The following is a 23,489-nucleotide window of genomic DNA, read 5'->3' on the forward strand; positions in this document are numbered from 1 at the left end:
CACTACATGTACCTATACCTGGACATGTACCTGTACCATGACTTGTACCTATACTATCACCTTACTGCAACATTTGAACAATCTTCATATACTTGACATCTTGATGTCCTACTTGCAAGATCCTATCATGTAAGTCCATCCCATAGAAGCTCATAGCTACCAGGTGATGTACTTGTACCCGTATGCTGAGAGCATCTGCTACCCTGTTCTCTTTACCTTTGATGTACCTGATCTCAAAATCAAATTCACTCATCATGGCCAACCATATAGCTTTCCTGGCATCCAGATTCAACTAGTCAAACAAATACCTCCACCCAATGTGATCACCCATAAACACAAACTGCCGACCAAGATGATAGTGCCTCTGCATCTTCATTGCATGTATAATCATTACTAACTCAAGATCATGTGTCAGGTAGTTCTGCTCATGCTCATTTATTTTCTGGGACTCATAACATACCACTTGCCCATCTTGCATAAGGACCCCACCAAGCCCTCTCTTACAAGCATCTATCCATACCACAAACTCTTTGTCCGAATTTGTAATCTATAGTATGGGTGCATGCGTCAACAATTGCTTAAGTTTCTCAAAGCTAGTTTCACACTCCTTTGTCCATTCAAGCTTCTTATCTTTCATTTGCAATGATGTAATTGGATAAGAAATTTGTGAGAGGTTCCTGATGAACCTCCGATAATAGCCTGCCAAACCCATGAAAGATCTCACGTCATCCACATTCTTAGGAGCTACCCACTCTATGAAGGTCCTTATCTTCTTTGGATCTACTGCAATGCCCTCCTTGGAGACAACATGTCCCGAGTAGTGCACCTCAGTCTGGAAAAAACTACGCTTGTTGATCTTAGCATACCACTGATGCTCTGTCAATAACCTCAATACTATTGCTAAGTACTGGACGTGCTCTTCCTCATTTTTAGAATATACCAGTATTAATATCATAAATGAACATAATAACAAACTTATCCAAATATGGACACAACACACTATTCATCAAACAAATGAATGTAGCTACAGAAACCAACTGTACTTCTCTATAGAAGTTAATTCACAATTTAGAACAAAAAATTCATACATGCAACAAGAAATAAAACACATGCACAAAATATTTTTCCTAGGGAAAGGAATTTGCTAAAAGCTCCAATGACTTCTTGCATCAATATGATGATTATAGATGTATTAAAATTGCTTTACTCAACCGTGCACAACCTGTAAGTGAATAACCTATCCCTTTTCTTAGTAAGAAGCCCAAACCCAAACTTCCTCAATTTCTGCCTCTACTTGAGCCCCTATTTCCTTATGCAATTCATTGAGAAATTAGGCCCCTGTTATTTAGGTTTTTTTCCAAAATGGATTGTGCAATTCCTAAGATTGATCATGTAACTGCATGCAACACCTATATGCTCAATACTAGTCTACAACTAATGTTACATTGCCTTGGAATCTCCACCATAGCCAGGGAACTTGAATTCTTTGCATGCACTAGCTATTTTGGGTTGATTTATGAGTTAACTAGATGATCACTATATTTGACTTAAGTCCCACAACACAACTAGCCTTCCTTTAGTTCCTCCAACAATTAGAACTAGTTTAACAGAAAAAAAAAACTTAAGATAATTGACTTTGATTGCTACATATTAGCAATCACACATGCTCAACTAACCTCTAACTCCTCCAACTCGAATTTATTGAGTAAAATGGATGTCAAAAGCCATATCATACAAGTTAATTGCATCATAGTTGTCTGTTGATGTGGAAAATCAAATTAAGAATTTCTTGTTGCATTGTTCAACAATCCTTCAGGTGAATCTCATCCATGTTTCCCATCTAGCACAACAATGTGCTAATAACAACAACCAACGGACATAAGTAGCATTCAAAATAAATAAAACAATCAAAAAACACATATTAAATCACAATTGATGGAGACCCCGAAAAGTACTCCAACTATGTTACCACCTATCCACGTTCATCAAAAGTGCCTCCATTGCTCCTCTCATGACGCACACCTCTGTTGTCGGCCTCCAATGCCCTAAATCCCATTATTTGTTGTCACCCTCCATCGCTCTACTACCCGAAGAACCCATCAATAGCATAAATATGAACCCCTAATCCTTTACCTTTTTTACTAGTGCCTCATATTGAAAATTTTAAGACAAAAGATTTATTTTGTCTGAAAATTTTGTCTTAAAATTCCCCTCTGTGTAGTAGTGTCAAATGTAATTACATACAAGTTGTCTCTAATTGTAATAATAAAGATCGAATGGACAAAAGAGTAATTAGTGTCTGGGAAATCTTGCTAGGGAATGTTTTCACATTCTTCAAAGTCAGCTACCCCACAAAACGAAGAGCCCAACAAGCCATTGTCTTTATATAAGATAACATGAATGGAAGCTGAAATAACAGTGCTGGTATAGGCGTGATATAGTAGTAGCCTGCAAGTTGGAAGACTTAGGGTGCACAGTGAGAGTCAATTTTCTAGTTGTTAGATAATATTTTCTTAAATTGATATGTTTTTGTCTTAATTGTTAATTGTCTTAAATGAGTTTTGTATTAAGTGGCCATTGTCTTAAATATAAAGTTGTCTTAAAATAGTTTTGTTTCAAACTGCTTTTGTCTTAAATATAAAGTTTTGTCTTAAAATAATTTTGTCTTAAACTATTTTTGTTTTAAAATAAAGTTTTGTCTTAAAATATTTTTGTCTCAAACTGTTTTTGTCTTAAATTCTTTTGTCTTAAATTTAAAATTTTGTCTTAAGACAATTCAATTGCTATAAAATTTTTAATGTAAAATAATTAAAATAAAGCATGAATTTTTAAGACAAAAGATTTATTTTCTCTTAAAAAATGTTTTAAAAGTGCCTATGGTGTAGTGGTGTAAGGAAGCATATTTGTTATGGCTTAGTAACTAGGATTTGCAACAAATGTTGCAAAGGAAACGCCGTAAGGCATAAATTCAATAAGAATCATGACATATAAAAAATCATTAGATCCCATTGTCATTCTTTCTGTCTGTTCATAGAAAATACCATTGTAGGAAAAGAAGGTAAAGGATACACACATTTTAATAAGGTTGAGGGTTTCAAGATGGACCAACTTGGATATTAATTCTAAAGCTTCAGGAACAGGGATTTTGGTATAGAGGGAGACGACATCAAAGCTCACGAAGACGTCATTGGGATCAAGATGAATGGATTTTGCCTTTTGGATGAAGTGGGGAGAATATTTAATGAAATAATAAGATGTGCCAAGAAAGGGTTGAAGCTTGGTGGCTAGGAAGCGAGAGAGTGCATGAGTGGGGGCTCCATTAGCACTCACTATGGGTCTTAAGCGGATATCCTTTTTATGAATCATCGATTTCCCATAGATTCTGGGGGTCATAGGATGGTGAGGGATGAGGTGCTTCTTAGTAAGAGGATCAAGAATAAAAGGAGAAGTCACACTTTTTATATGCCGCGACACTTACTCCACCTAAATTTTGGAGTTAAAAAACCTCATATCCTTGAAAAACTTCTACTTCAAAATACTGCACCCAAATTTAGGAGTTAAAAAACCTCATATCCTTGAACAACTTCTACTTCAAAATCAAATGCATTGTCTGTGATTATGCCTATGGTGGTCATATAAAATGACAACAAAGAAAAGCCTCAACGATTACATAATTACTTTAGATCCCAACTGGACTTGATGATCTACAAATAATGGATTTGGTCTATTTTGCATGCCACAATACTTAGTATCGAAGCACAAGTTGCTCAACATGCTCCATAACATATTCATTGTTTCTTCTCTTAAATATCTTCTCCTCCTTTAAGCACATCCCATTCTCTACACAAAATGTTTCTCAAATCTATTACATAGTAAAAATTGAACCTATTAATCATGGAATTGGCGAAGTTATAACTCTTTTACAAGCAAGACATATTATTTTCACGCATAGCTGACTATATGACATGTGGAAAGTCCTCATCAACAACTATATCCCCATTGTAGTACGATACATAGAAGAATATTATCCTTGTGATTCCAACAACAAGCAATATCAGTGACATATAGGGTTCTTGTCCCCTGCCTAATTTATGCAGGTGCAACAACTCCATCTCTGTATACAAGTGGTAAATGGATTCCTATGTATGTTTTATATATCTGTAAATTGGTCCACTGTGAGACATGTGAGCACAACATCAAATGAAATAAAACCAAGAAAGTTCAAAAGAAATAAGATAGTTTCCAGAGTTAAAATATCAAAAATTGAGAGCTAGCTATGCCTTCAATATTGGGCTCAATTAGAGAAATACTAATGTCATTAAAGAAACGAACATTTAAACGATATGGTATTGTTACATCAAAGGAATCACGATTTCAATATAGGAGCAATGGAGAAAGACACGCTGGCAGCGGAGAAGGTCACGTTGTTTCAATTAAGTATACTTTTCAACTTAATGTAAAGCATACAAGATTATATACCAAGCTCCCTCATCAATCTTTGGATTTATGTTGAATAAGTATACTACCAGTCTCCTTGTGCAGGATCTACTGGTTATCTCAGCCTGATATGCGAGATATTCCTACAGGATATGCAAATCTGAAGTAGGATATCCTGGCCAAACATGCGAATTACCAATGTGATCTCAATTAGATATGGAAATACGTCCAATTACCAATGTAAGTAGCATCATATATACAAATTATATCCGCTCGAATTATCAATGCTTCTGATCATGCAAATTAGCGCTCCCTCTGATATGAAACTGTTGCTTCTTCCTCATTAGGCAAAGAGCGAATCGAATTGAACCAACCAAGTGAAGCGAAGCCTTAACTCCCCAACTTATCTTCAGCGTACTGCACCTTTTATCTTATTACAGTGGCACCTCGATGTACTTCGTGACCAGAGGAGTCGCATGCCTTCCCAAGAGCCCTACATATTATGTCCTTGACTCGTTACTCCATCAATTCCTTACCAATAAAATAAATTATAAACTATGAACAACTACAGTAAAAAGCAAGGGAATAGCTCCCTGGTCTCAGCATCCACACCATAAAATTTATGTCATTTCACAACATTAAAGAAGGAAATCTTTGTTTTCAGTAGGAACCAAAACAAATTGGAAAATAACCCGATTCTAGTCCAAATGATATGGTTCATTTTATGAGCCTCAGCTATAGTTCTTTTATTATTTTCCCATATAGAAATCCTGGAGAGATTTTTACTGTATATGAAATGGTAACAAGGTACAGTTGGTGGTTACATAAAAAATACACATATAGATTCAGTACCCTTTCAAATTGTGTAAAAATAATGTGGGAGCAACATTTTTGGTACTGACTCTATCACTCGCTTTATAAATTCTCACTGTGAAGAAAATAATTTTCAGTGTTTTCTAAAACAAAGACTCATATTTGGCATCCATGGAACATTTATTTGATTTACGAAATTCATCACTATATTATTCTTCTCGTTATTCAATTTCACAAGAATGACCTCTGCAGAAATTAGCATTCATTAACAACGTGAAGCTGTTAAGTCAAGGAAAACAAATATAAGAAAAACAAGTTGGATATTGTGAAACATAGCTAATACAATATATAATGGAACCCATAGTATGAAAATAAGGAAGATATTTTAAAATTACTTGGAAGAGAAAACCTGGTAGAAAATATAGACTTACCTAGCGTAACAGACCTCTCAAGTCTGTGATTCCTATTGGAGACGGCACACAGACTTTTAATGACCTACGCTATCCATTGTTGTCACCGCCACTTCCATGCACTCAATTTCGTCTTTGCTCGATGGACTGGTGGACAAATTCAGCCGTAATATCGATGGCCATAATTTAGGGCTTCTTGATCTTGGATATGTCCCTAAAATGCAACAATCTCTGACTCCATCTATAATGATCCATTGTTCGAATCTCACTAAGTTACAAGATCACCAGTTTTATCATCACAAAGAGCAGGTGCTAAGTTTAGCCGAGATGCAAGAATTCGAGCAACAGCACCAAGTCGAATCCCACCTCCCACATGTCTTCCAAGATAAGCCCACAAACCATGACTTGTCACAGCAGTAGCAGGAGGCAGCGCCAATAGCAAAGGGCCGAAGGCAGCTGCCAAATCCAATTCTCGGGGTCGAAAAACGTGTCACAATTTGAAATCGGACCTCGTCCTCCCATTTCCTACGATTGACTGCTCCATAACTAAGCTTACCTATCCTTATTTGAGTGGTTGCAACGGATTAACTATCTAGAGCTGAAAAACAAACACGCAAGCCAGAGTTGTTTGTGGAGTTGGGAAAGCCTTTGTGAAATGGATGGACTTGGGACCGAGTAGCAACCGTCATCCAATTCAAATCAATGGATATTCTTTAACAAAATATCGAATGGCACAAATTATGACACGAAGGAAGCTAGAAAACTAGATTTCAGAGCGGAACACTTTACAGTGTAATAATCTTTTTTCATCCCTCGTAAATCCATAAAGTATTTTTCTGTATTTTATTAAATATAAGTGATTTTATACATAAATACAATAAATCTTGGTTTAAGGTAAACACAGTATTTTTTGCATAATTAGCTAGTTTATATAATATTGTTGAGATTTTCTGTTTGTAGCAAAATAGGAAAAATCTCAGCTGATGACAACAATAGAATTCAGGTCCTAGATTAACTCCAGGTTGTTGGGAGGGAGTTAATGCCTCCTATATTTGATGTGAGGGAGTTAATGAGGCTGTTAGATTCTCTATGCTATATAACAGGCAACCATTCGGATGGTTTGCTGAGAGGGTGAGAGTTTTATGAGGTTTTCATTATGTAATCTCCAATATGATTAATAAATTCCTGATGCCTATGTTTGGTGGACGTAGCCCAGATTGGTTGGGTGAACCACGTTAAATATTGTCATATGTGCTTGATATTCTGCTGTGTGTTTATTTTTTTGTTTGCTGTGCCTCTGGATTCCAACAATTGGTATCAGAGCAGTTGGAGGCAAGTTGAAATGCGTGCTGGAGGTGGAGCACTGGTGCGTGCTGGAGATTGCATGGAGTTTACTGCTGCGCGAATCGTCTGTGGGCGCTGCCTGGTACACTGGTAAACTGCGTTGACAGAGGTACATCTTGAACCTGCGTGGAAATGTTATAAAACGGTGTGATTTACATTGAAATGCGTGGTTATATATTTTGAAAACGGGCGTGGACATATTATCAAAACAGCGTGAATTATATTTCCAACAGCGTATATATATATTGGAACCAGCGTGAATTATGTGGATTTGATGTGTTTTAAACCAGCGTATATATATATTGGAAAACGGCATGGATATATATGTTATAAACAGCGTGGAAACGGTATTTAAAACTGCGTGAAGATTAAATCAATGCGCTGTTTTTTTACATATTGCTGGTGCATAGTTGAATTGAATGGCTGGTGCATATTTGAATTGAGTGGTGCGTTGCATATTTGAATTGAGTGGGGCGTTGCATATTTGAATTGAGTGGCTGGTGCATATTTGAATTGAGTGGTGCATATAACTGAGTGCTATCGTTTCAGAACTGTACTGCTTATATGACAGTGAGTGCTTATTACCTGCGCGGAGGTTTGATGATCCTAAGGCTGTAACTTTGTTATGAATAGTAATATTACATTGCGCTGGAGAGATATACAAATGTTGTAAATACAAACGCTTCATTGCAATATATATGCGCTACAAATAAAGTGCAAACAAGAAACTTTTTGTGTGAAGTGCCAAAGGGCAGTTTTTTTTTAAAGGCAAAAGTACAGAGGCATAGGCAGTTTTTTTTTTGTTGTGTAAAAACAAAGGCATAGGCAATTTTTTTTTTATTGCTGGTTGGATATTGGAGATTATTGTGTTTTTTTGTTGATACAAAATGGCGAAAACTCAAAGTGCCCGGTTTGAAATTGAGAAATTTAATGGCAAGAATAATTTTGAGATCTGGAAGGTGAAGATGCACGATCTGTTGGTTCAACAAGGTGTGGCGAAAGCACTGTTGGGGAAAAACAAAAGACCTCCTTCCATGACAGAGGATGAATGGGATGAGATGGACGATAAAGCTCTGAGCGCAATTCGGTTATGTCTGGCGGACGATGTTCTGTTCAACATTGTGTCAGAGAAAACCGCCGCAGGCTTGTGGTCGAAGCTTGAGAAGCTCTATATGACGAAATCTTTGACAAATCGGATTCTCCTGAAACGACAGCTTTACGGTTTGCGGATGAAAGAAGGTACCTCAATTGCTGATCACCTGAATGTTTTTAATACCTTACTGGTGCAATTAGACAGTCTAGATGTGAAATTTGATTCAGAGGATAAGGCAATAACTCTATTATGTTCTTTGCCTGAATCCTGGGATCACTTTGTTACTTCCATAAGCTTTAGTACATCAGAAATCCTTGAGTTTGACGATGTTGTTGGAGCCTTGTTGCCTGAAGAGACAAGGAAGAGCCTTTTTGGAAGCCCATGAAATGGCTCCAGAACCCAAATGAAAAACATATCCTGATGTGCTCTTTCTGTCATCAACACTTCCTACCCAAGCACTATCATTGCAACCAACCAGCCTAAAATCATCGGTTGCGATGTACAAAATGCCATATTGTTTTGTTCCATTGACATACTTTAGAATCCTTTTCATTCCTTTCCCATGCATCTGCTTGGGTGTCTCCATGAACCTCAACACCAAATTCACTGCATACATTATATCCAGCCTAGTGGTGGTAAAATACATCAAGCTGCCTATCATACTTTTGTATAATGTCAAATTGACATTGCTGGTACAATCTTCTTTGCTCAACTTCAACCCCATGACAGTTGGAGTTGGTGTGGGCTCGCTGTTCTGCATTTTAAACCTCTCCAAAATGTCTACCACATACTTTGCTTGAGAGATAAAAATGCCATTTTCCATTTTTTTCACTTCTATCCCCAAAAAATATCTTAACAAGCCCAAGTCAATCATTTCAAATTCATTCTTCATGACTGTTTGAAATCAGTGATGAGGAATTCATCACTGCCCGTCAAAATCAAATCATCTACATATAAGACGTCAATAAGAATCTTACGATCACTCTCTTTGATGTAGAGGGTAGGCTCTCCATCACACTTGTTGAAACCATTGTCAACCAAGTAGGCATCTATCGTACTGTACCATGCACGCGTTGCTTGCTTCAGCCCATAAAGAGCTTTCCTCAATTGACATACTTTGTCTTCTTTTCCTTCTACTTCATAATCAGGCGGTTGCACAACATACACTTTCCATTTGATACACTTTCCATTTATGTTGTGCAACAATTGCCACAATTGTACTCACCATATCCATCCTTGTGACTGGCGTCAACGTCTCCGCATAATCTCTTCCATGTTGTTGCTTGTATCCTTTCACAACTAGCCTTGCTTCGTGTCTTTCAATCTTCCCATCGACATTGCTCTTGATCTTATAGACCCACTTCACTCTAATGACTTGTTTTCCTTGCGGCAAGTCCACTAACTCCCATGTGTCATTCTTTTCTATTGCTTTTATTTCTTCCTCCATTGCCAAAACCCATTTTTCTTCTTTAACTGCATCCTAAAAAGGGATTGGGTCATTTACATGACAAAAAAAAGAAAATAATGAATTCAGACCTACGCTGCTATCAACCACATCTTGCTCATAAATTTCATTTAGATTTATGAATTTTAGTCTTCTTGTGCTTGCTGACGATCCGCTTGACACGTCACTTGGTGTTGCTCTTTGCGGCATGCTTGGAGAAGAACTTGCTTCATTGCATGATGTTGTCCTATTATTTGTTGATGGTGTTCCTTGCTGCGTGCATTGTTGTGCTTGAATAGGAGTGGAGGGAGTCAATGTTGAAGAATTGTTTGTTGTTGTCAATTCCTCTTTGTCCTCATGTGGTATACATGCTTTCACATTGACTGTCTTCTCTAAACTTCCATCCCATGCTTCCTCTTCTATGAACTATACATCTGTGTTGAATATGACTTTCTTGGTTGATGGATTCTAGAGCTTGTATGCCTTGGATTCACCACTGTATCCAACAAATATGCATTATTTCCCTTCCTATCCAACTTCTTCCTCAACTCATTCGGGACATGTGCATATGCCACACAACCAAAGACTCTCATGTGAGTGACACTATGCCTTCTTCCACTCCATGCCTCTTCAAGAACTATGTTCTGGACACTTTTGCCTGGACATTTATTCAAGATATATGTTGCACATTCGATAGCTTCAACCCTGGGTCCGGTATTGGGGTCGCGTGTAACCTCATTTCTATCTCCAGTGCCTTGGCTTGCGTTGAAATCTTAAGTTGTGAAAAAGCCATCCTCGGATGGGGTGTTAATGACACCACAAACCATGCGCAATGCTACCCATCTATCAAAGTCATGTTGGCTTCATGAATAGTACTCTTTAACCTTTGGTCCAAATCCCACAGAGTTTCGCCAGGCAACATTGCTATCTCCTTGAACCCAATGACCGACTGGGCTTCAGACTTTGATCGGCCAAACTCTTTATTAAGTGCATTGTGGATTGTTGCTATTCCCTCATTCGGATGGTCGGTTGAGTATTTTATGTACCATGTCAGTGCGCGGTCCTGTAGTGCACTGACCAGCGTAGCCTTTTTGATGTTTTCATCTGTTATGCCTTGCGTGTCCCATACAGAGTTTATCACAAACCAAAACTGACTTGGCTTTTCATTCCCTACACCATGGAATGTGGGTACCTTGACTGCGGTCGCCATCCCAGCTTTTGGTGGTGGAGGTGGGGGTGGAGGTGGAGTTGGTGTGGATGGACTCGATGGGGGTGAAGTGGGTGGCGATGTAGACAAAGGTGGTATTAGTGGCAAGCATTCTTTAATTAATCAAACCGCACTTCTGGGTGAGAACCTAGCGAGATCCTCCTCACTCTCCCGTAATCTAGAAAACAGAGGATTGTTCCCTACTCCTCCTACTCCTCGATAACCCCTTCCACTCCACATTACTCTAGACATCAATATATGCGCAGAATATGTTTTTCACACAGCAGCATCTTAATCCAAGTATTCAATGATTTGATGTACCTACCCCGTGGTCCTTGGAGAAATTACCTTTCTGCTTCACTGTAACTTTGGTTGTATCTATCGCGAATTCATTGATAAATCCCCCATGATTCGATCTAACTAGTGGGCTACCACGCGCGTAAGTTTATCTTCAGTGGCTTCTAGCCTGTGCACTAGTTCTGATGTCCACACTATCAGCTGGTCTAATCTACACCCCCCCATGCTATCAGCTAACTTTGCTATCCACTCGTACAATTCTATCGGAAATGTTACGAAGAAGATCTCTTGTATATCCGTGATTATATAAAAATCCAACCACTATTCCTCTGATATCCATGAGTTTTAGTTTTCCTGAACCACGAACTCGTGAAGCTTTAGATCTAACCACTCTTCAAGCTCTTTTTTTATAGGATTCCAGTGTTCCCAAATTAGCCACCCCTTAGGCAGATCCTGGTCCCCGCAACGGAACCATTTTTTGGCTTATATGGGCCTGACCCAGGTTCGAAAGAGTTATTTAGCCAAACAAATCCCACAGCTACTGGCCCTTTCGACAACAGCCTGTGGAGGATGGACTGAGGTCTCACCCGAGGTAGCAGGGGAGGGTGCTGGAACTAGGTTTTCGCACCCCATGGATGTCTAGATGTGGTCGGGAGGTTACGCGCACTAGTCTACAGCTTCGCGTTGCTCGGTATTCACACAGATCTAGATTGATTAGATCATTCTTATTAGTGCGCTATTCTATTAGAGGTTGTGGTTATAAATTAGATCTATTCAACAGGGTCTTTGAGCAAACCTTTAACCAATGTAACCGATTCGTGCATTTAAAATGAACCCAAATTTACATAAATTCATACAATAAGCAGAGTAATTAAACAACTATTATAAAAATCAGATTCGCGATAACTCAGAAGGAACACAGAATTTTTAGAAGAAACTTATCTTTATTTCCACTTATCCTCAATAGATCCAGATCCACCCTATGCACTCAGCTACAGGGGTCTACGCACACAGCTACAGACTTTTCAGGCCTCTACGCACACAGCTGCAGAGCCTCTACCTACTACCCCAACCCTTGACTCAGACTTATAGATGCTTTCAGACTATTGTCTTCAAAAACCCACTACATTTCATCTTCAAGATTAACTATCAAAACTTCACTATCTCTACCCATAGACCCTTGCCCTATTTACACCCTTCCTTGGCCTGTGACCCCTGCGTGGGCCAACTCTATTTACATTTCTTTACATTATTTTCCGAGTGGACTACCCTTTGACTCAACCTATTATAATTCATGCTCCGCTCTTTCAGTGGAGTCTTTACCCTAACTTTACCCTAACTTTACCCAAAATTTCCAGCTTCGAGCCCCCTAACTGTTGCGCGGGGCTTCTGCTACCCAACACTATGGGCAAGGGAGTGACCAAAAACCCAAATTCACTCTCATAGGCCTGCTTGCCAACAACTGTGGACCAGAATTTCCAATTCTATGGCAGCAACCCTGGGATTTAAGCCACTTTTTCAGGCCGAGAGCCAAGGCCACTACCCAAAATGGAATGATAGCTTGAAATGAAGGAAAGTACAGGGAAACAATGTAGCAAAAGCAATAAGCTCAACAAGACCTTAACCAGACCCGTACTATCCATGACAAGCATTTCATCAACATATCATCGACGTGTAACCTACAAGTGTAAACAACATAATTAAGTGTAGGGATATCATACTTATCTGAGAATCACGATAAACCGTTGTTCCTTCATGTCATTTGCTACATATTCATCTATTAGGTCATAGACACATTATCCATTCACATACAAGTAAAAACATGCTGAGATCCATTCATAGTTGATGCCATAAAATGTACATGTAACCCTTATAATAGGGACAAAAATACAATAAACATATGAGCTATCAAAATCCATATATACACCAATCAATTTACACATGAAAATCAATGGAATGAATTTCTCATTAATCAATGCAATGAACCAACCGATGATGGGACTACCACATTCCGCTCGACCATAGATTTGTTGAGCCAATAATCTCTTCAAATCATCACCCTGGTGCCATATTCCAAGCATGAATGTCCGACTCATATAACACATCAAAAACACCAATCAATGTGGATGCCACCGGAGTTCTCTACCTTCACCGTGAGGAATTTGAGTGCCCCCTAGTCTCTTAGGCTTTACTGTGCATGTGCATTCTGATTCAAGGATCACTAGGTCCTACACCGAGACATACTCTCTAGGTTTTACCGTGCATTCCATCATGGAATCACTAGGCCCAACGGAGAGAAAATCCAGCTCTTGGCTTTACCGTATATCCCACCATTCAACGAAAAGGATTCCCATGCCCACCGATGGACACAATCTAGCTTTACCACAACCCAGAGTCTCGTCCAGGGGTTACTAGGCCAGTGGCTTCATGCATTGTCAGTCTCGTTTAGGGACCACTACACCATGTGTTTGCCAATTTGGAGATCCACCCTAATCAGCTTCGAATCCAACCTGGCCATCCCACATAAACTGAATGAGAGAACCCATCTCATCAAAGCTATCAGGAAATGAGAAGGCTAGGCTGGAAATACTTTCACAGGTGGCAAAACCCATGCCATGGTAGAAAATAAACACATGCAATCCCATGCATGCCAAATCTAGAAAGGAAAATACACATGCAAGTTGATACCTGGAATGAAGCCTATTGTAGCTACTTGATCATTTCTTCCTCTTAACTTCTTTTCCTTTCGTGATCCAATGCCAAAGTGTTCCAAGAAAGCTCTAAGTGTCCAAGAGTATGAGAGATAGAGAGAATAATGAAAGAGCTCAAAAGCTAAACTGACAAAAGGTTACTAGCTGATCCTCATCAGCCTTTTTATGGACGAGGCCTCTATTTTCTTCATTTTCTATTATTTTCCTTCATTTCCCTCCTCACATGCAACCTTTGACCTTTCACCTCCTTTTTCTCCTATTTTCCATTATTTGCATAAATAATTATCCCAAAAATGCCATTTTGCCTTTCCAGAGCCTTAGCCATTGCCTTTTCCAATTTCCTTTAGCCACAAACAACCAAATGAACACCCCTAAGATGTCTTGCCCTACATTCAGCTTGGAATAAGTGTCCCATTCATTCGTGGTTATTGTTTTAAACTTTTATTATGTGGAATTTTGACCAAAGCTGTTATAGAACCCTCCCCCTTGGGGGACACTGTCCTTGGTGTTCAATCACACATATATCTTAGAAAATAGTTGAAAGAAGACATACGGATTATGGAGCTTTATAACATGGCTCGATGCAGTATTTACAATGAAAAATCTGCTCAAGAGAAGAACATCATGACAACATGACAACATACTGCATAGTGGAGCTTTTTATCACAACTCATTGCGGTATTTACAATGATCATTCTCTTGAGTTGCAATCCACGTGACATCATAACATCATGATAACATAACCATAATGAATTGATACCCATATCACATAGTGGAGCTTTATAACACAACAAGAAACATCACCATAAATATAGATACCAAAACATATGCCAAATCATATACCAAAACATATATCAAACATATACTAGTCATCATATCTAAGACATATTAAAACATTATATATCATACATCAAACCATCATAAAGCATATATCAAACCACCATAAAGCATATACCAAACCACCATAAGAAAATACCAAACCACCATAAGAAAGTACCAAACCACCATAAGCAAATACCAAACCACCATGTCGAGCTACTTTTCCTCAACCAACAAACAAGGAAGGATACATGACCCACATTTGATCCGTTATCTCCCACTTAGCTTCATAGAGCCCAAAGTGCTTCCACTACACTTTAACTTGCTCGATTGCTCGGTGAGCATGAGAAATGTTTTTCTGTCATATACATTGTGGCTCCGACTGGAAATCTCCATCTAGTTCAAACTACAATACAAACCAGTCAATTACATGATCACAATGTTTAACGTACTTCTTAAGAAAAGATAGATGTAAAACATCGTGGGTTTTCACTGTGGGAGGTAGTGCAAGTCAATAGGCTACTCGTCTAATCCTCTCAATGATACTGAAGGGTCCACAAAACCGTGCTGCCAACTTGGCACACGATATAATCCGCAAGGAGCTCTTATTTGTTTTGATGTGAAAGTATACCTATTCCCCAACCTAGAACTCCTTGAACAACTTGTTCCTATCTGCATAACTCTTCTGCCTAACCCGTGTTTCCTTTAAATTCTTCTTGATCACCTGCATCTCATGTTCTAGGTCTGCCAACATATAATCCAATCAATACTCTACTAACTGGATGACTCCAACTAATGGGAGTGCTACAACTTCGCCCATACAATGCCTCAAAAGGAATGATCCTCAACGACTCTTGATAACCATTCTTGTATGCGAACTCTACCAAAGGGAGATACTCTTCCACTTCCACTGCCAATGCATCACATACATCCTCAACATGTCTTCCAACCTCAACATGTCCTCCAATATATTATTGACCCTCTCTATTTGTCCATCTTTCTATGGATGATAAGTTGTGCTGAAGGCCAACTTTGTGACCAAACCTACAAATAGCTCCTTCCAAAACTTGTAAGTGAAGTTCGAATCCCCGTCTAACACAATCTTCTTCGGAACACCATGTAGTATAACCACATCTCTGATGAACACCTGTGCCACATCACTAGATGAGAACGTAGACTTTAACGAAATGAAGCGTGCAACCTTTGTTAGCCTGTCCACAATGACCATGATGAAATCATGTTGCTTCACTATCTTCGGAAACCTTGTGATGAAGTCCATGGAAATGACCCCATTTCCATTATGGAATAGCAATCGACTGTAGCGGTCCGCTTGGATGTCTACACTCTGCCTTCACTCATTGACAATCAAAGCATCTAGCCACAAACTCTACTACATCCCTCTTCAAATTTAGCCAATAGTAATATCTCTTAAATGATATCAGTGTCTTCTGATAACCTGGGTGACATGGATATGTTTTCGCATGGAATTCCCTGAATATCACCTTCTTGAGCTTACTGCTATCTGGTTCATATATCATGTCTTGGAACCTGACCAGTCCATCTACTGTAAGACAATAGTCCTTGACCTATGCACCTGCACCTATACTTGTGCCTATACCTGTACCTGTACTTCCACCTACACCTATGCCACTACATGTACCTATACCATGACTTGTACCTATACTATCACCTTACTGCAACATGTGAACAATCCCCATATACTTGACATCCTGATGTCCTACCTGCAAGATCCTATCCTGTAAGTCCGTCCCATAGAAGCTCATAGCTACCAAGTGATGTACTTGTACCCGTATGATGAGAGCATCTGCTACCATGTTCTCTTTACCTTTGATGTACCTGATCTCAAAATCAAATTCACTCATCATGGCCAACCATCTAGCTTTGCTGGCATTCAGATTCAGCTAGTCAAACAAATACCTCAACCTAATGTGATCACCCATAAGCACAAACTGCCTACCAAGAAGATAGTGCCTCCATATCTTCATTGCATGTATAATCACTACTAACTCAAGATCATGTGATAGGTAGTTCTGCTCATGCTCGTCTATCTTCTGGGACTCATAACTTACCACTTGCCCATCTTACATAAGGACTCCACCAAGCCCTCTCTTACAAGCATCTATCCATACCACAAACTCTTTGTCTGAATTTGTAATCTATAGTACTGGTGCATGCATCAACAACTGCTTAAGTTTCTCAAAGCTAGTTTCACACTCCTTTGTCCATTCAAGCTTATTACCTTTCATTTTCCATGATGTAATGGGATAAGAAATTTGTGAGAGGTTCCTGATGAACCTCTGATAATAGCCTGCCAAACCCATGAAAGATCTCACCTCATCCACATTCTTAGGAGCTACCCACTCTATGAAGGTCCTTATCTTCTTTGGATCTACTGCAATGCCTTCCTTCGAGACAACATGTCCCGAGTAATGTGCCAAATTCTGAAAAAAACTATGCTTGTTGAGCTTAGCATACAACTAATTCTCTCTCAATCACCTCAATACTATTGCTAAGTACTCGACATGCTCTTCCTCATTTTTAGAATATACAAGTATATCATCAATGAACATAATAACAAACTTATCCAAATATGGACGCAACACACTATTCATCAAACAAATGAATGTAGCTACACAAACCAACCGTATTTCTCTACAGAAGTTAATTCACAATTTAGAACAAAAAATTCATACATGCAATAAGAAATAAAACACATGCACAAAATATTTTTCCTAGGGAAAGGAATTTGCTAAAAACTCAAATGAGTTCTTACATCAATATGATGAATATAGATGTATTAAAATTGCTTTACTCAACCGTGCACAACCTGTAAGTGAATAACCTATCTCTTTTCTTAGTAAGAAGCCCAAACCTAAACTTCGTCAATTTCTGCCTCTACTTGAGCCCCTATTTCCTTATGCAATTCATTGAGAAATTAGGCCCCTGTTATTTAGGTTTTTTTCCAAAATGGATTGTGCAATTCCTAATATTGATCATGTAACTGCATGCAACACCTATACGCTCAAGACTAGTCTACAACTTATGTTACACTGCCTTGGAATCTCCACCATAGCTAGGGAACTTGAATTCTTTACATGCACTAGCTTTTTTGGGTTGATTTATGAGTTAACTAGATGATCACTATATTTGACTTAAGTCCCACTGCACAACTAGCCTTCCTCTAGTTCCTCCAACAATTAGAACTAGTTTAACAGAAAACAACTTAAGATAATTGACTTTGATTGCTACATATTAGCAATCACACATGCTCAACTGACCTCTAACTCCTCCAACTCAAATTTATTGAGTAAAATGGGTGTCACAAGCCATGTCATACAAGTTAATTCCATCATAGTTGTCTGTTGATGTGGAAAATCAAATTTTCTCAATTTAATCAAGGAAAAATCAAATTAAGAATTTCTTGTTGCATTGTTCAACAATCTTTGAGGTGAATCTCATCCGTGTTTCCCATCTAGCACAACAATGTGCTAATAACAACAACCAACAGACATAAGAAGCATTCAAAATAAATAAAACAATCAAAAAACACAAGTTAAATCACAATTGATGGAGACCCTGAAAAGTACTCCAACTATGTTACCACCTACCCAGTTTCATCAAAAGTGCCTCCATTGATCCTCTCGTGACGCACACCTCTGTTGTCGGCCTCCAACACCCTAAATCCCGTTAGTTGTTTTCACCCTCCATCGCTCTACTACCCAAAGAACCCATCAATATCTTAAAGACGAACCCCTAATCCGTTACCTTTTTTTACTAGTGCCTCATATTGAAAATTTTAAGACAAAAGATTTATTTTGTCTGAAAAATTTGTCTTAAAATTCCCCTCTGTGTAGTGGTGTCAAATGTAATTACATACAAGTTGTCTCTAATCGTATCAATAAAGATCGATGGGACAAAAGAGTAATTAATGTCTGGGAAATCTTGCGAGGGAAAGTTTTCATGTTCTTCAGAGTCAGCTACCCCCATAAAACGAAGAGCCCAACAAGTCATTGTCTTTATATAAGATAACATGAATGGAAACTAAAATAATAGTGTTGGTATAGGCGTGATATAGTAGTAGCCTGCAAGTTGGCAGACTTAGGGTGCACTGTTAGAGTCGATTTGCTAGTTGTTAGATAATATTTTCTTAAATTGATATGTTTTTGTCTTAATTGTTAATTGTCTTAAATGAGATTTGTATTAAGTGGCCATTGTCTTAAATATAAAGTTGTCTTAAAATAGTTTTGTTTCAAACTGTTTTTGTCTTAAATATAAAGTTTTGTCTTAAACTATTTTTGTTTTAAAATAAAGTTGTCTTAAAATATTTTTGTCTCAAACTGTTTTTGTCTTAAATTGTTTTTGTCTTAAATTTAAAATTTTCTCTTAAAATATATTTGTCTTAAGTTGTTTTTGTCATAAATACAAAGTTTTGTCTTAAAATATTTTTGTGTCAAACTTTTTTTGTCTTAAATTTTATATTTAAGACAATTCAATTGCTATAAAATTTTTAATGTAAAATAATTAAAATAAAGAGTGACTTTTTAAGAAGAAAGATTTATTTTCTCTTAAAAAAATGTCTTAAAAGTGCCTATGGTGTAGTGGTGTAAGGAAGCATATTTATTATGGCTTAGTAACTAGGATTTGCACCAAATGTTGCAAAGGAAACGTCGTAAGGCATAAATTCAAGAAGAATCATGACATATAAAAAATCATTAGATCCCATTGTCATTCTTTCTGTGTGTTCATAGAAAATACCATTGTAGTAAAAGAAGGTAAAGGATACACACATTTTAATAAGGTTGAGGGTTTCAAGATCGACCAACTTGGATATTAATTCTAAAGCTTCACGAACAAGGATTTTGGCATAGAGGGAGACGACATCAAAGCTCACGAAGATGTCATTAGGGTCAAGATGAATGGATTTGGCCTTTTGGATGAAGTGGGCAGAATATTTAATGAAAGAATAAGATGTGCCAAGAAAGGGTTGAAGCTTGGTGGCTAGGAAGTGAGAGAGTGCATGAGTGGGACCTCCATTAGCACTCACTATGGGTTTAAGCAGATATCCTTTTTATGCATGTGGGGGTCATAGGATGGTGAGGGATGAGGTGCTTCTTAGTAAGAGGATCAAGAATAAAAGGAGATGTCACACTTTTTATATGCCACAACACTTACTCCACCTAAATTTTGGAGTTAAAAAGCCTCATATCCTTGAAAAACTTCTACTTCAAAATACTGCACCCAAATTTAGGAGTTAAAAAACCTCATATCCTTGAACAACTTCTACTTCAAAATCAAATGCATTGTCTGTGACTACACCTATGGTGGTCATATAAAAAGACAACAAAGAAAAGCTTCAAAGGTTACGTAATGACTTTAGATCCCAACTGGACTTGATGATCTAGAAATAATGGATTTGGCCTATTTTGCATGCCACAATACTTCGGATCGAAGCACAAGTTGCTCAACATGCTCCATAACATATTCATTATTTCTTCTCTTTAAATATCTTCTCCTCCTTTAAGCACATCCCATTCTCTACACAAAATGTTTTTCAAATCTGTTATATAGTAAAAATTGAACCTATTAATAATGGAATTGGCACACTTATAAATCTTTTACAAGCCAGAGATATTTTTTCACGCATAGCTGACTATATCACATGTGGAAAGTCCTCATCAACAACTAACCCCATTGTAGTACGATACATAAAAGAATATTATCACCGTGATGCCAACAACAAGCAATATCAGTCACATATAGGGTTGTCCCCTGCCTAATTTATGGAGGTGCAACAACTCCATCTCTGTATACAAGTGGTCAATGGATTCTTATGTATGTTTTATATCTGTAAATTGGTCCACTGTGAGATATGTGAGCACAACATCAAATGAAATAAAACCAAGGAAGTTCAAAAGAAATAAGATAGTTTCTAGAGTTAAAATATCAAAAATTGAGAGCTAGCTATGGCTTCAATATTGGGCTCAATCTGTTTAGAGAAATACTAATGTCATTAAAGAAACAAACATTTAAACGACATGGTATTGTTACATCAAATGGTATTGTTACATCAAAGGAATCATGATTTCAATATAGGAGCAATGGAGAAAGACACGCTAGCAGCGGAGAAAGTCACGTTGCTTCAATTAAGTATACTTTTCAACTTATTGTAAAGCATACAAGATTATATACCAAGCTCCCTCATCAGTCTTTGGATTTATGGTGAATAAGCATACTACCAGTCTCCTCGTGCAGGATCTACCGGTTATCTCAGCCTGATCTAGGATATGCAAATCTGGAAGTAGGATATCCTGGCCAAACATGCGAATTACCAATGTGATCTCCATTAGATATGGAAATACGTCCAATTACCAAGGTAATCAGCATCATATATGCAAATTATATCCGCTCAAATTATCAATGCTTCTGATCATGCGAATTAGCGTTCCGTATGATATGAAACTGTTTCTTCTTCCTCGTTAGGCAAAGATCGAATGGAATGGAACCAACCAAGTGAAGCGAAGCCTTAAGTCCCCACCTTATCTTCAGCTTACTGCACCTTTTATCTTATTACAGTGGCACCTCGATGTACTTCGTGACCAGAGGAGTCGTATGCCTCCCCAAGAGCCCTACATATTATGCCCTTGACTCGTTACTCCATCAGTTCCTTACCAATTAAATAAATTATAAACTATCGACAACTACAGTAAAAAGCAAGGGAATAGCTCCCTGGTCTCAGCATCCACACCATAAAATTAATATCATGTCAGAACATGAAAGAAGGAAATCTTTGTTTTAAGTAGGAACCAAAACAAAAAGGAAAAAAACCCAATTCTAGTTCAATCGATATGATTCATTTTATGAGCCTCAACTATAGTTCTTTTATTATTTTCCCACATAGAAATCCTGGAGAGATTTTTACTGTATATGAAACGGCAACAAGGTACAGTTGGTGGTTACATACAAAATACACATATAGATTCAGTACCCTTTCAAATTGTATAAAAATAATGTGGGAGCAACATTTTTGGTACTGACTCTATCACTACCAATAATAATGAAGAAAATATTTTTTGGTATAAATTCTCACTGTGAAGAAAATAATTTTCAGTCTTTTCTAAAACAAAGACTCATATTTGGCATCCATGGAACATTTATTTGATTTACGAAATTCATCACATATAAAAATAATAATGAAAGGTCTTACTTGCGCATTGAGCTGGCCTTTCCATTTTCTTCCCATGCTTTGATCTCTATATTATTCTTCTCGTTATCCAATTTCACAAGAATAACCTCTGCATAAATTAGCATTCATTAACAACGTGAAGCTATTAAGTCAAGGAAAACAAATATAAGAAAAACAAGTTGGATATTGTGAAACATAGCTAATACAATATATAGTGGAACCCATAGTATGAAAATAAGGGAGATATTTTAAAATTACTTGGATTCCAAGGAGAAAAACTGGTAGAAAATATAGACTTACCTGGCGTAACAGACCTCTGAAGTCTGTGATTCCTATATGAGACGACACACAGTCCTTTAATGACCTACGCTATCCATTATTGTCGCGACCACTTCCATGCACTCAATTTCTTCTTCGCTCCATAGACTAGCGGAAAAATTCAGCCGGAATATCAATGGCCATAATTTAGGGTATCTTGATCTTGGATATGTCCCTAAAATGCACCAATCTCTGACTCCATCTACAATGATCCATTGTTCAAATCTCACTGAGTTACAAGATCAACCGTTTTATCATCACAAAGAGCAGGTGCTAAGTTTAGCCGAGCTGCAAGAATTCGAGTAACAGCACCATGTCAAATCCCACCTCCCACATGTCTTCGAAGATAAGCCCACAAACCATGACTTGTCACAGCAGTAGCAGGAGGCAGCACCAATAGCAAAGGGCTGAAGGCAGCTACGAAATCCAATTCTCGGGGTTGCAAAACGTGTCACAATTTGAAATCGGACCTCGTCCTCCCATTTCCTATGATTGACTGCTCCATAACTAAGCTTACATATCTTGATTTGAGTGGTTGCAACGGATTAACTATCCAGACACTTCCTACCCAAGCACTGTCAGTGTAACCAACCAGCCTGAAATCATCGGTTGCGGTGTACAAAATGCCGTACTGTTTTGTTCCATTGACATACTTTAGAATCCTTTTCATTGCTTGCCAATGCATCTCCTTGGGTGTCTCCATGAACCTCAACACCAAATTCACTGCATACATTATATCTAGCCTAGTGGTGGTCAAATACATCAAGCTTCCTATCATACTTTTCTATAATGTCAAATTGACATTGCAGGTACAATCTTCTTTGCTCAACTTCAACCCCATGACAGTTGGAGTTGGTGTGGGCTCACTATTCTGCATTTTAAACCTCTCCAAAATGTCTACCACATACTTTGCTTGAGAGATAAAAATGCCACTTTCCATTTGCTTCACTTCTATCGCCAAAAAATATCTTAACAAGCCGAAGTCAGTCATTTCAAATTCATTCTTCATGACTTGTTTCCCGTCAAATTCAAATCATCTACATATAATACGTCAATAAGAATCTTACAATCACTCTCTTTGATGTAGAGGGTAGGCTCTCCGTCACACTTGTTGAAACCATTGTCCAACAAGTAGGCATCTATGCTACTGTACCATGCACGCGGTGCTTGCTTCAGCCCATAAAGAGCTTTCCTCAATTGACATATTTGTATTCTTTTCCTTCTACTTCATAATCAAGCGGTTGCACAACATACACTTCCTCTTTCAGCACTCCATTTAAGAACACTGATTTTACGTCCATTTGATACACTTTCATTTGTGTTGTGCAACAATTGCCACAATTGTACTCACCATATCCATCCTTGCGACTGGCGTGAACGTCTTCGCATAAT

At 38.0% G+C, this 23,489-nt stretch overlaps 1 long non-coding RNA gene across 1 annotated transcript; it reads right to left on the reverse strand.

Annotated features, from left to right (window-relative positions):
* Window positions 1–4,470: 4,470 nt before the first annotated feature.
* LOC149247669 (uncharacterized) lies at window positions 4,471–22,566 on the reverse strand. Its single transcript, XR_016265642.1, has 3 exons — window positions 22,080–22,566; window positions 21,801–21,888; window positions 4,471–4,968 (listed from the first exon to the last, which is right to left on the reverse strand). It is a non-coding gene; the product is annotated as an uncharacterized LOC149247669 (long non-coding RNA).
* Window positions 22,567–23,489: the final 923 nt, after the last annotated feature.

The sequence above is a fragment of the Pinus tabuliformis genome, chromosome 7 (genome assembly GCF_031772625.1).
Source record: "Pinus tabuliformis cultivar Carrire ecotype Pingquan chromosome 7, CPIR1, whole genome shotgun sequence".
NCBI classification, from domain to species: Eukaryota; Viridiplantae; Streptophyta; class Pinopsida; order Pinales; family Pinaceae; genus Pinus; species Pinus tabuliformis.